Source organism: Artemia franciscana, chromosome 5 (assembly GCF_032884065.1).
Source record: "Artemia franciscana chromosome 5, ASM3288406v1, whole genome shotgun sequence".
NCBI lineage: Eukaryota > Metazoa > Arthropoda > Branchiopoda > Anostraca > Artemiidae > Artemia > Artemia franciscana.
In genome coordinates, this window is record NC_088867.1 from 40,047,892 (window position 1) to 40,060,554 (window position 12,663).

At 34.8% G+C, this 12,663-nt stretch overlaps 1 protein-coding gene across 7 annotated transcripts in view; it reads left to right on the top strand.

The window, feature by feature from the left end:
* LOC136027402 (uncharacterized) overlaps positions 1-12,663 on the top strand; it is a 75,144-nt gene that overhangs the window by 5,058 nt on the left and 57,423 nt on the right. For 5 of the 7 annotated variants that reach the window (XM_065704630.1, XM_065704628.1, XM_065704625.1 and 2 more), the window contains one exon: positions 4,184-4,273. The gene's annotated coding sequence lies outside the window, so the exon portion shown is untranslated. Of the gene's footprint in view, positions 1-2,836; positions 2,930-4,183; positions 4,274-12,663 lie in introns of those variants that run through there. The other 2 variants (XM_065704627.1, XM_065704632.1) reach the window with 2 other exon arrangements.

Genomic DNA, 12,663 nt, shown 5'->3' on the forward strand with positions numbered 1-12,663 from the left:
GTGATGCTCCATAGTTGATAATGGTGATAGATCTGGTCATTGTGATAAGGTCAAGTGACAAACCATCAGGAAAGGGTGCTGGAGAGATGCAATTTAAGCCCACTCAATAATGGTGGTCACATGGTATGTGTGGTTCAAGAACCATTCTCCAGCAATTTGGCACCACTGCACAACAGCGACTTTGGATTGAGTGTGCAAGATGGTTGGGTATGACAAGCTGCATCATCCTCTAAGCTGACTCTCTATTGTCTTCCTATATTGTTATGGTAGTGAAGGCTGGGAGGGGTTTTTCGACTGGAATCTCCATGGTTTAGCCTCCCATTCCTTATTGAGCCTCTTTTTGAATTCCTCAGGCAAAGTTATGGAAATGGTCTCTTGGCTTAGTTGGTTCTAATCATTCACCACTCACTGGCCGAACAAATCTAATTGAACCTTGGTGTTAATGATGGATTTGAATAGCTATTTAGAAAGTCCTTGTGTTTGTCTTTAGTGGGGAGAGAAGGTGAACAGCTTCTGGTCTGCTTACTGAAGGTACCTGTAGTTGAGCACCATGTCATTACACCTATGCTAAAAAACAAGTGTTGGGAGGTTAGCAGATTGTAATCTACTGTGGTATGGCTGACTGCATAAACTGTTGATGCATTTGGTGGCTCTCTTCTGGACACCTTCAATGAGCTGGATGTCACTGTTAATCACTATTAATGAGCTGGATGTCAATGACTTTGGGTTTGATAATTTTAGCAAAATGAAACTATAGTCAAATAGTAAGTTTTTAATCAATATTAAAAACTTTTCTCTAGCAAAAATAAGAGGAAAAGGTACCATGTATAAGGTTTCATAAAGGACTTCAGATCAAATTTCCAAGTTAGATTACTATTATGTTCAAAAAGAGCATAAAAAAGGTATTGAGTTCCATTCACCTTAATTGTAGGTAAGTAATGAACAAATCTCCACTTTTATGGAGAGATGGCCACTTGATGGCTTTTTATGCTTTTTCTAAATATAATAATCATATTACTTGTAAATGTTCCCACTGATTATAGTCCCAAATATAGACTTAATTAATGTATTTTTCTATTGTCTTTAATATGTTGATGTTTTTTTATGAACTAAGTTTCCTATTCAGTGTTTTCAACAAAGGTAATACTAATGATGTCCTTCTTGTTTTGGTGTCAGGTCATTTCTGTGGGGTTTCAGGCTCTGCAACTATGCTTTCAAAATAACATTATACTATTAAGACTAATGAAAATAATAGTTATCATTCCTGAATCAGCTATAAATGGCATTTATTCTCACACATAACACTTTCTAGAAACACATTTTTAAACGACCAATTACTATGGCCTATTTCGAACCCAGCTCAAAATGATATTTGTCCCATAAGCAATTGTTGAATTTGGAAAGAGCATAAAAACATCAAAGGATGTGTCAACTTTCTTTCTGGTTAAATAATGTGAATATAAATAAATTTACCTCTTTTCTTTGGCAGGTTTTTAAAATGCAAAGAATTTGACCTCAGCAAGATATTGAGCTAAATCTAGGATCTTTTTTTCCAGATTTAGGAAGTAGCATAGGCTAGCTAGATGCTATAATTACCTTAATCCATTTGACAGCTTTAAGGTCCTCTAGACATTTATTACTCTTGAGATGATGACTTCCAGTCAAACCTCCACTGCCTCTTCTCTAAATCTTTTTCAACATGGGATTTGAAAGACTAGATAGAGAGAGTACTGATAGTTGAGTTAATTGATTTCATTGGTTCATGACTTATTGAGAAGTGAATTTGTTGCGTTTTCAATGAGGAGCTTAACTTTGGCAGCTTCTAGAGTGTCCTATTGCATAATAATGGCTGGTGCTATGACTGCTTCTAAAGATGGTAGAGTTTTCTTCTCAAAGTTTGTAAGTTAGTATCCACATCACTATGCATGCATGTGTTGGCTAGGGTATGTAGCTTAATTTGCTTAGAGTGTTCCTCATATAAAGCAAATTTAGGCCCTTGAGGTGGTTTGTTGCTTGCCTCTGAACATTTTCAATGAACCTTGCATATTGCCAATAAGAAGGACCAGCAAGGTACATGCAATAAACAATATGAGGTATGAGAGAGCTTTATGAAATTTTCTGAATTTTGTTGTCTCTCAATTATTGATAGTCTATTTTGATTGACTAAGACTGAATGTGCACAGGAAACATGAGAACAAATCTTGTAACTTTATAAATTGACAATTGAGCAAAGATATAAGACTCAGAACACTTTCCTTGTGCATCATTTGGGTAACAGGGTATCTGATCAGCTCACCAGAAGATTCAAAATTCATTTAATAAAAGCAAATTTCTTAATTTTAGCCTAGAATGCAACTAAATTATGCTATCTTTTGCAACATCAGGTCAATAAATTAGAAACAATTAAATGCACTGACAGAAAGGAACAAAAGAATTCATGTAACAACTGGGACAGTCACATTATTAATGCAGACACATTAATAAAATAACTGTAGTGCCATCAGATTCCTTATTTTATGCTCTTTCCAAATATTATATTCACTGTTCTGACAAAGAACAAACCCCCTCTGATGGTCCCAGATGTAGAGTTCTAATATAAACAAAACCTAAAGAAAACACTAACACAATGAAATATTTATCTTGTAATATGCAACATGTTTCTACTAATCAGATTATCATGTTTTCTTTAATTATTATCTGTATTTTTATTCTTGAAATAAATTTTTATTTATTTTGAATATTTTAAATTACTTAAATATTCATAAATATTAATTTAAATAAATGTTAATTAATATAAATAATATTTTTATCCAACTGACCTTAAATTCTTTTGCAGTTGGATGCTTGCAGACCTAATGCTTTTGATGGGTCAAGTATACAGCTGGATACCCATTAACAAGCAAATACATAGCATCAAGAGATGGAAAACGTAAACAGAAATATATTACTTAGAGCTATATAAGGGTACACGGAGGAATGGGGTATATTGTCAGAAATGTAAATGTGATATTTGGAAAGAGCATAAAATACAAAATCCAATAGTGTTACTTCTATTTTGTCAACTTGTTTCTTCTGGAGATGTGTTACTCGTACTTGATACGAGTAACAATACTCGTACTTGAGCTGTTGATCTATTTATAAAGTATTCACTTTTTCAACACCAAGATTGCCCCAAGTCATTAAAGATTAGTGCTTATTTAAAGGGGGATGGGGTGGAGGTAGAAATCTACAAGATCTTCCCAGGGTATAATTTAAGCTCTAGTCCCATTTCTGAAACTTTCACCCATGATTCAAAGATGCTCAAAGCAATTCTCCATTCAACACTGCTTCCAAATAAAATACTTGCTACCATGACAATTACATCATAGTTCCTGACGCCATATATAGCCTAAGCTGGTCCCAGGCTGTGTAGGTCACCAAAACCACTGATTCTGTTGGTTTTTAGTAACCTATTTTGTATGCTTATTTCTCATCAAGCTGTCAGTGTTTGTGAGTTGGGTTTCTTGTCCTCATTTTCAGGGGGGACTTTTCTCTGTGTCTCATTATTTCTAATTTTGATAAAGAATGAAAAATTAATCATTATATTGTTATGTATTGAGTCACTAGGTGTATATTCACCAGCCTACCAGTGAATTATTTTGTCATATATTATTATTCTTTTATTTTTCATTCTGTCCCATGATTGCTTTTGAGGGGGGATTGAAAAGTATAGTCTTGATTAATAACTTTTACTTCTAAAAGGGCAAATTTGTGGAACTTATTTTCAGTATTTATCAGCATATCCTGTTGACTAGCCAAAATGGCCAAGGCATAGTAAATGGTTAAGAATAGGTGTTGAGGACTGAGAATGGTAGTAACCCAAAGAAGGGGCACCATAAAAAGGCAAATTTTAATAGAAACATGATGCATGAAAAAAGGCTTGGACAATCCAAATAAATATTTGTTGAATAGCTAGCTATGGTATGATTTAAATCGATTTATATTGTTTATGAAACATAATATGGAAAATAAATATTGCTCTTTTATTTTATACCCTGGAGTATAAAATTAAACAGCAATACAGAAAGTTTCCTCTTGTTATGAAGAAACTTGACTGAAGGTTTCTTCTTCTTCTGTTAAATTTCATCCTCAGTTGTTAAGTGCCTATTATAAAAATTAAATTTTGATTCATTTTTATTTTCAGGAGCATTGGTTTGATTAACATCATATTGTCATCAATTGGATTTTATCTTTTGCTGAACAATACACTGGCTGAACATTGACCCAATACACAGTAAGTTAAAAAAGAGACAGTATAATTTTTTTCTTCAACTTTTTTTTATCAAATAAATTGAGAATCCCCTCCCCCCAGTAGACATAACTTCACTGCCTGAAAGGTATAAAGAATGGTATATTTCAGAAGTTTTAATGCAATTAAGTGGCTTCATCATTTCAGAATAAGAAAATTGAGTAAAAAAAACCAGTACTTCAAAGTTCAAATAGGAGATATTTGGACAATAAGAAGGCAATGTTTTAAAATGACATTTTTTGCTTCACAATCATTTAATTTACACTGTTTGCGGGGTGTCTATAAATAGGTAAAATCAGAAAATAGTAACATTTCTGTTAGATATTTCAAAATGCCTATTTTCCTCCTAGATATTAAAAAATGAACAAAGAACATTTTTGTCTTTAAGAATTGGAACAAAAGATAGGATTTGGATTCCAAATCCATAACAAACGTTTGTCTAAAATTTGGAATATATAATAAATGTGTTATGTTTGTTTATTGATTTGAAGATCCATCATACAAAAAAATATGGAGCAATAATAATAATAATAATAAAGAACAAAACATTAAAGGCAGAATGTAAAGACTTCAAAATATTTTATATTTTGATAACTGTGTTATCATATAACACAGATTACTGTGTCAATGCTGATGTACAAATATGGCTTGGTTCTGATAAACAGGAATTATGCCTAAAGACTCATTTTTCTATGGCATTAATGGGTCAACTATGTGAAATTTTCCTACAAGATATGAATTGCAGATCTGTGTGGGGAAACATAAAAGACATTTCACTAAACGAAAACAAACATTGGTTGCTTGTATATTCATTTCATTTATCAATGCATGGAGGTAGGCTTCTAGCTGATGTCACCTAGATTTTATCAGTATGGGACCAGCTGATGCAAATATTCACAATATCAGCTCTTTATGCATTAAAAATGACATTTTTTGCAATTTGCAGGAGGTTATCTTCATTATTATGTGTATACTTATTTCTATGTGTGATGGATTTCAACCAGTAGCTTTTTTTGCATCGATTTAGCTGATGATCTGGTTAATTAAAAAAAGAAAAATTGCAGTTAAAGCTGTTTTTCATCCATTAACTCTGACAATCAATCCAAATTTGAGTATTTGCTGCTTTATTCTTTGCTATTGAATGAAAGTCTAAAAAAAATTATGTCTTCTGAAAAAAAAAGCAACGTTAAAGTTTTAAACTAGGATAAATAGCCCAACAATTGAAACAAATTTAATGGATATTAATATGAAATAATAAATGACTAAAAGATAATGAATAAAATGAGTAACATGTAAATGTAAAAAAAAGTAAATTCAACAAATATAGTCATGACTGTCTCTCTTAAAACACTAAAGTGTAATTTATTACTTCATTGAAAACAATCTATATTTTGAAGTTTTTTTTTTGTATATCTGGAAAAGAAAATCAAAATACTATTCCAATTCTCAAGAAAATTTCAAAGTAAAATTATAACAACTAACTTTATTGTAAGAGTCTCCTTATGTTCATAGCTGTTTTTCTTGTCTTTTTAGTCTCCATCTAAAGTATAGAAAACTGATAGCTAAATAAAATGAGAAAGTTGATAATTGCCAATTTTCAAAGCAATTTGTTTTTTTTTTCTGTAAAGTGTTGTTGGTTTTCAGTGAGGTAGCAGCCCAACTTTTATTTTTGTTTGCCTTCGCATTAAATTTCAAGCTACCCCGTCAAGCTTTCATCAGTTTGGAAATAGTTGACTACCAACAAACAAACCCTGTTAGTGATTATTGTACTTCATGTGTCTGTCTTATTTTGCTCTAAATTGATATTTTAGAGAAATGACAATAGCAGTTATAGATGGGGTAGCAAAACAATGTGTTTTACTTCTATATTGCTTTTATGTTTGCTAAGATTCGTAATCAACAATCTCAGACGTCTTTTCAGCACAAAATTTGGTAAAAATCAACCGATGTCAATCTGCTCACTTTTTACTGTAGTATTGTATTTATTAATAATAGCAATGTTGACTCAAACTTTCTTAGTAACAGTGGTTAATTAATAGCAGAAAAATTGTATTAGTAGTTGTTTTATGTTGCTTTGATAGGAGTAGCTCCAATGATTTTGTACTTCCATGTTGTAATGTTAGCCAGATTTTTAATCAACAGTTTATGAAATCCTGAAATCTTGAATTTCTTAAAACATGAGTTTTTAAAACTCTTAATATTAAAACTTAAGACATGAATACCAACTTTGTTTGAAATGCAATGCTTTGTTAGAAATACAAGGGAGGTTGGAAACATACTGGTTGCACTTTTGACCAAACGGAGAGATCGTATGCTGGATAGGATGCCAAAGCAGTTCAAAGACAGCATATGAGCTGTATACCAAACAGAATAGGAGACAGGACATAAAGACTATTAACAAAGTTTCAGAAGTGGAGGTGAAGCATATGGACTGTTGATTAATGAGGGTCTGAGATTAAGTTTTTGCATCATTGACCAAAGGGGCTAGACATGGGGTAAATGGGCCGCTGACCAAAGAAGTTTGGAAACAATTATACTCACTTTCATTAATAGGGTTAGAGATTGGAGGTTGTGCTGTTCATCAAGGCAAATTGCAGACAGATTTTACACAATATCTGTCAAATGGGGTTGAAGACACGTCACTTGCATTGTTGACCAAATATAATCAAGAACAAACTGTGTACTGCTGACCAACAGGGACTGACAACAGAATATCTGTACTGTTGACCAAAATTGATTCGAGATAAAACATCTATATAAAACAAGTTCAGAGATGGAGGTTATGCCTTAATTTTGGCTACTTGCGGTTTCAGTATCATACGTTTGATGGCGATTTAATTTGTTTTGATTTAATTTTTTTTTACCTGAAGAACTTGATTTTTTCTATTTTGAGCTTTTCCTATATAATTCGGTATTTAAAATCTGTTCATAAATGGCAAATTTTGTGTTACAATTTTACAGAGCCCAGTGTTCTTTTAGTCTTGTTGGGAATTCTTTCTTTTGCATATGGAGGGGGAGAGGATAAGAACATCTCTGCTCATAGCTCTATGCTTAAAAGTAAAATATCTTTTTAGACTTGTACTACACATCACATCTTATAAAAATAATAAACTTTTAAATATAAACATAAAGTCTATTAACAAAAACCATGTTCAAAGACCATTTCTCTTTGTGGGTGTAAGTTTTGGGCTCACGTGCCCTAGGAAAATAAAAAGTGTAACATTAATTCAGTTGTACTGCTGTTAGTACATCAGAGGCAACGCTACCTTCACGCCCTATTTTCCTCAAACCCATCCGATAAGAACTCTGAGATTGCCATAAAAAAAATAGTTCAAAGATCATATAACGAAAACTCCGAGGTCAACTAAGTCCCTCAGGGCCCGGGGGTGGGCGCCATGGCCCGGTGGCAGGCGTTCTAAGTTATTCCCTGAGGGCGTATATGGTTCTTATGGAAGGGATGCTCGTGTAAACTTCAGAGAGGACTCATTTGATCGGAAATTGAAAGTTCTAGTTGACTTTTTAAGAGTCAAAAGAGATCCGAAGGCAACTACCCCCACTCCACGCCATTTTCTCCAAACCCATCTGATGAAATTGTTTAGATAGCTTCTCGTTAAAAATTATTCAAATTTCAGATAAGAAAAATTCTGGTGTCGATACAACCCCCCAGGGACCAGGGGCAGGCGTTGTAAGTTGTGCCCCGGGGGCATATATGGTTCTTATGGAAGAGAGGCTCGTATAAACTTTATAGAGGGCTCATGTGATTGGAAATTGAAAGTTTTTGTTCAATCGAGTCAAAAGAGATCCAAAGGCAATTAGCCAACTTAATACTGTGAGTTGTTTCACAGATATTGCTGATACTTCCTTTTGACATCCTGCTTATAGATTTTGGGTTTTGATTTAGTTCACCATCCCTCCCAACATTTCCGAAAAATCTGATCAATGCCCTTATCTTTAGTCGGGGTAGTAATTTAGCAGTAGAATTATAGTAGTGGTATTGACATAGTGCTTTTTGGGGTTGTTTTAACATCCTCTTTTACCGTTTCCTGAAAGTTTCAACCTAACATTCCAAGTTGTTCCTGAGATGTAGTTTATGCATCCTTTTGGCAACATGCTTGCACATAGTGTGCTTCGATTCAGTTGTAATCCCCCCTCAGCAGTACCAGCAACTGTAGTTACAGCAGTAGTTGTATTAGTAATAGTAGTATGCACACAGTGCCTTAAATTTGTTGAACATTCCACTCATCATACCTTGAACGTTTCAGCTTAATATTGTAAGCTGTCATGAGATATTGCTGATGTACCTTTTGGACAACCTCACAAACAGTGTGTTTTAATTTAGTTCAAATTCCCTTAAACATTACCTGAAAGTTTCACCTTATCATCTTTGGCCTCAGCATTAAACATGGTAGTAGTAGCACTAAAAGTAACTATATTCGCATATCGCCTTTCTTTTTTTTGACATCCCCCTCAACGTTGCCTGAAAATTTTAACTTAACACCTTAAGCAGTGCCCTGGACATTGATGACACGTCCTTTTGACAACCAACATGCAAATAGTCTGTTTTGATTTTATTTCAACATTCCCTGAGATTTCCACCCTAAAATGTTTAGCTTTAGTATCAGTAGTCGGAGCAATGGTAATAGTAGTAGCGTGCGCTAACTGCCTGTTGCTTAGTTCACAAAACCCCCCACCATCAAAATGCCCTGAAAGCTTCAACTTTGTACTCTAATCTGGTTTTGAGATATTGCTGATGCACCCTTTTGACAACCTGCATGTACATAGTGTATTATGGATTAGTTGAACATAGTCCTTACCATTCCTTGAAAGTTTTGCCTTAATACCCTTAGCATTAGTAACAGTAGTAGTTGTTGTAGCAGCAGTAGTAGGAGCAGCGGGAGGAATAGTACTGCTAGTGGTAGTAATAGCAGTATTAGTTTTCACATAGTGCTTTCTCGGTTAGCCCAACAGCCCCTCAACATGCCCTGATAGATTCAAATTCATACACCTTCCCGTTCCTGAGATATTGCTGATACACGATTTTGATAACTTGCATGCATATAGTGTATTTGGATTTAGTTCAACATCCCGTTGGGCGGCCTAGAAAGTTTTACCTTAATGCCCTTAGTTTTAGTAATAAAGCTTACTAAACTCTCTTAGCTATCAGCTCTCTTAGCTATCTTAGCTCTTACTATCACTCTTAGCCTTAGTAATAGCAGTATTATTAGTAGTAGAAGTAGAGTGCCTTTTTATTAGTTCACCATCCCCCTCAATATGTCTTGAAAGTTTCAACTGAATACTCTAAGGCGTTTCAGACATATTACTGATATGCCCTTTTGACAGCCGGTGTACACAGTGCGCGTTCACAGTAGTATGCAAGCAGTCCCTTTTGGTTAATTCAACTTTCTCCTCATCATACCCAGAAAGTGTCAACTTAATGCTCTGTTCCTGAGATATTGCTGATGTACCCTTTGACAACATACACACAAACAGTGTGTTTTTTTAATTTAGTTCAATATCCCCCTAAAAATTCCCCGAAGTTACACCTTAATACTCTTAGCCTCAGCTGTAATCTTAGTAGCAGTAGCGGTAGGAATAACTAGATATATAACGTCCTTCGGTTTTTTCAACATCCTCCTCAACATGGCCTGAATGTTTTAACTGAATACCCTGAGTAGTGCCTTGGATATTGATGATACCTCCTTTTGACAACCAACATGCATATAGTGTTCTTGAATTTTAGTTTAACATTCCTTCAGTATCCCCTGAAATTTTCACTTTAGCTTTAGTAGTAGTAGTTGCAGCAATAGTAATAGCAGTAGAAGTAATTGTAGTAGCGCGCACAAAGGACATTTTGGTTAGTTCGGTATTCCCCACTATATGCTCTGCAAGTTTCAACTTAGTACTGTACGCTATTTTTAAATAAAAAAAAACAAGTTTTTTGAAATGAAAGTAAGGAGCGACATTAAAACTTAAAACGAACAGAAATTACTCCTTATATGAAAGGGGTTTTTCCTCCTCGACGCCCCGCTCTTTACGCTAAAGTTTGTTATTGTTTTAAAAAGTAGAGTTGCGAGAAAGAATCAAACTTTAGCGCAAGGAGCGGGGCGTCGAGGAGGAAAAACCCCTTTCATGTAAGGAGTAATTTCTGTTCGTTTTAAGTTTTAATGTCGCTCCTTACTTTCATTTCAAAAAACTTGTTTTTTTTATTTAATTTCTGAAAGTTTTTGAATTAATGCATGTCTGATTTTGGCTCTCCGTACATAAATTATTAAAATGAAATTTGCATATTAATTCTTTTTTTGGCTAAATGGCTTTCTCTTGAAATTACTTAAAAAAATTTTAGCATAAAGATTGAAGTATTTATCTCCTCCTAAATACCTCGCTCTTTACGCTAAAGTATTTTTAGAACCCCTCATATGCGTAATAATCTCTGTTCGTTTTAAGTTTTGATGCTTCTCGTTACTTTCAATTGAAAAAACTTTTTCATGTTTATATTTTCATTGTTTGTTTTTTTATAGTAATGCTAGAAAGTCCTGCGCCCTTTTGATTGAATTTCTCTTCCCCCATGAAATATTCCTCCAAGAAAAGATCCTCCCATATAGCCCCCTCCCCTGAACCCCACACCCAAACCAAAAAAATCCCCCTGATAGCGTTGGTACACTTCCCAGTAACCATTACTGTATGTAAACATTGGCCAAAGTTTGTAACTTGCAGCTCCTCTCCCATGGACTGTGGGGGGTACGTCATCCCCAAAGACATAGTTATTATGGTTTTAGACTATGCAGAACAAAATGGCTATCTCGAAATTTTGATCCGTTGACTTTCGTAAAAAAATGAGCGTGGGAGGGGGCCTAGGTGCCCTCCAATTTTTTTGGTCACTTAAAAAGGGCACTAGAACTTTTCATTTCCGTTAGAATGAGCCCTCTTGCGACATTCTAGAACCACTTGGTCGATACGATGACCCCTGGGAAAAAAAACAACAAAAAAACAAATAAACACGCACCCGTGATTTGTCTTCTGGCAAAAAATACGAAATTCCACATTTTTGTAGATTGGACCTTGAAATTTTTTCTATAGGGTTCTCTGATACGCTGAATCCGATGGTGCGATTTTCGTTAAGATCCTATGACTTTTAGGGGGTGTTATCCCCTATTTTCTAAAATAAGGCAAATTTTCTCAGGCTCGTAACTTCTGATGACAAAGACTAAATTTGATGAAACTTATATATTTAAAATCAGCATAAAAATCTGATTCTTTTGATATATCTTTTAGCATTGAAATTCCGTTTTTTAGAGTTTCGTTTACTATTGAGCCGGGTCGCTCCTTACTACAGTTCGTTACCACGAACTGTTTGATTCCTAAGATGTTGTTTTGACAACCTGCGTGCACATATTGTGGGTTAGTCGTAGTATTTGTAGTAATAGGGATAGTAGTAGTAGCAGCAGTTACAGCATTAGCAGCAGTAGTAGTATGCACAAATTGCTCTTAGGTGAGATGAAACTTTCCTCATCATGCCCTGAAAGTTTCAACTTAATACTCTTAGACGTTCCCATGCTGTTGCTGATACGTCCTTTGGACAACCTTTATGCAAATCGTGTGGCTTGATTTAGATAAACTTTCCCAGAAGTTTCACCTTTATACCTTTAGCCATAGTAGTGGTCGGAGTTGAAGTATTAGTTGCGTTAGTAGTAGTAGTCTGAACATATTGCCTTTGGTCACAAGATTATCCCCTTCATCTTTCTCTGAACATTTCAACTTAATACCCTTAGCCGTTCGTGAGATACGTTCTTTTGACAACCTGTATGCACACAGTGTGTACTGATTTGGTTTAATACTTCCCTCAATATTCCCTGAAAGCTTTTCCTCAGTATCCTTAGCCTTTCTGGACACTAAAGGTCAAAAATCCCCCCCCCCTTTCCCAGTAACAAATACTATATGTCAACATTGGGTGACTTCCTAACTTTCAGTCCTCGTCCCAAGGGCAGTGAGAGGGTCTCATATTCGGAGGTGTAGTTATTTTACTTTTCAACTATGCTGAACAAAATGGCCTTCTCAAATTTTTATCGGATGTCTTTGTGGGGATAATGCACTCCAATTACTTTTGACTCTGAAAGAGGGTATTAGAACTTCAAATTTCCAATTCAATTCCCTCCGAAGTTTCTAGGACAACCCCTTCCATACAAAGTGCCTTGGTGAAAAAACAAAACAACAATACATGGAGCCCACTTTCTTTTTTTCTTAGGCAGTGGAATAGCAGTACCAGTTATGTGTGGTGGAACAAATAGTATTGCACTAACTCATGCTGAAAAAAAATGGAAGACAAAGTATTCTTGCCAACGATGAACTCAGCTTTTTCAAAGAAAGCTCAAAACAAA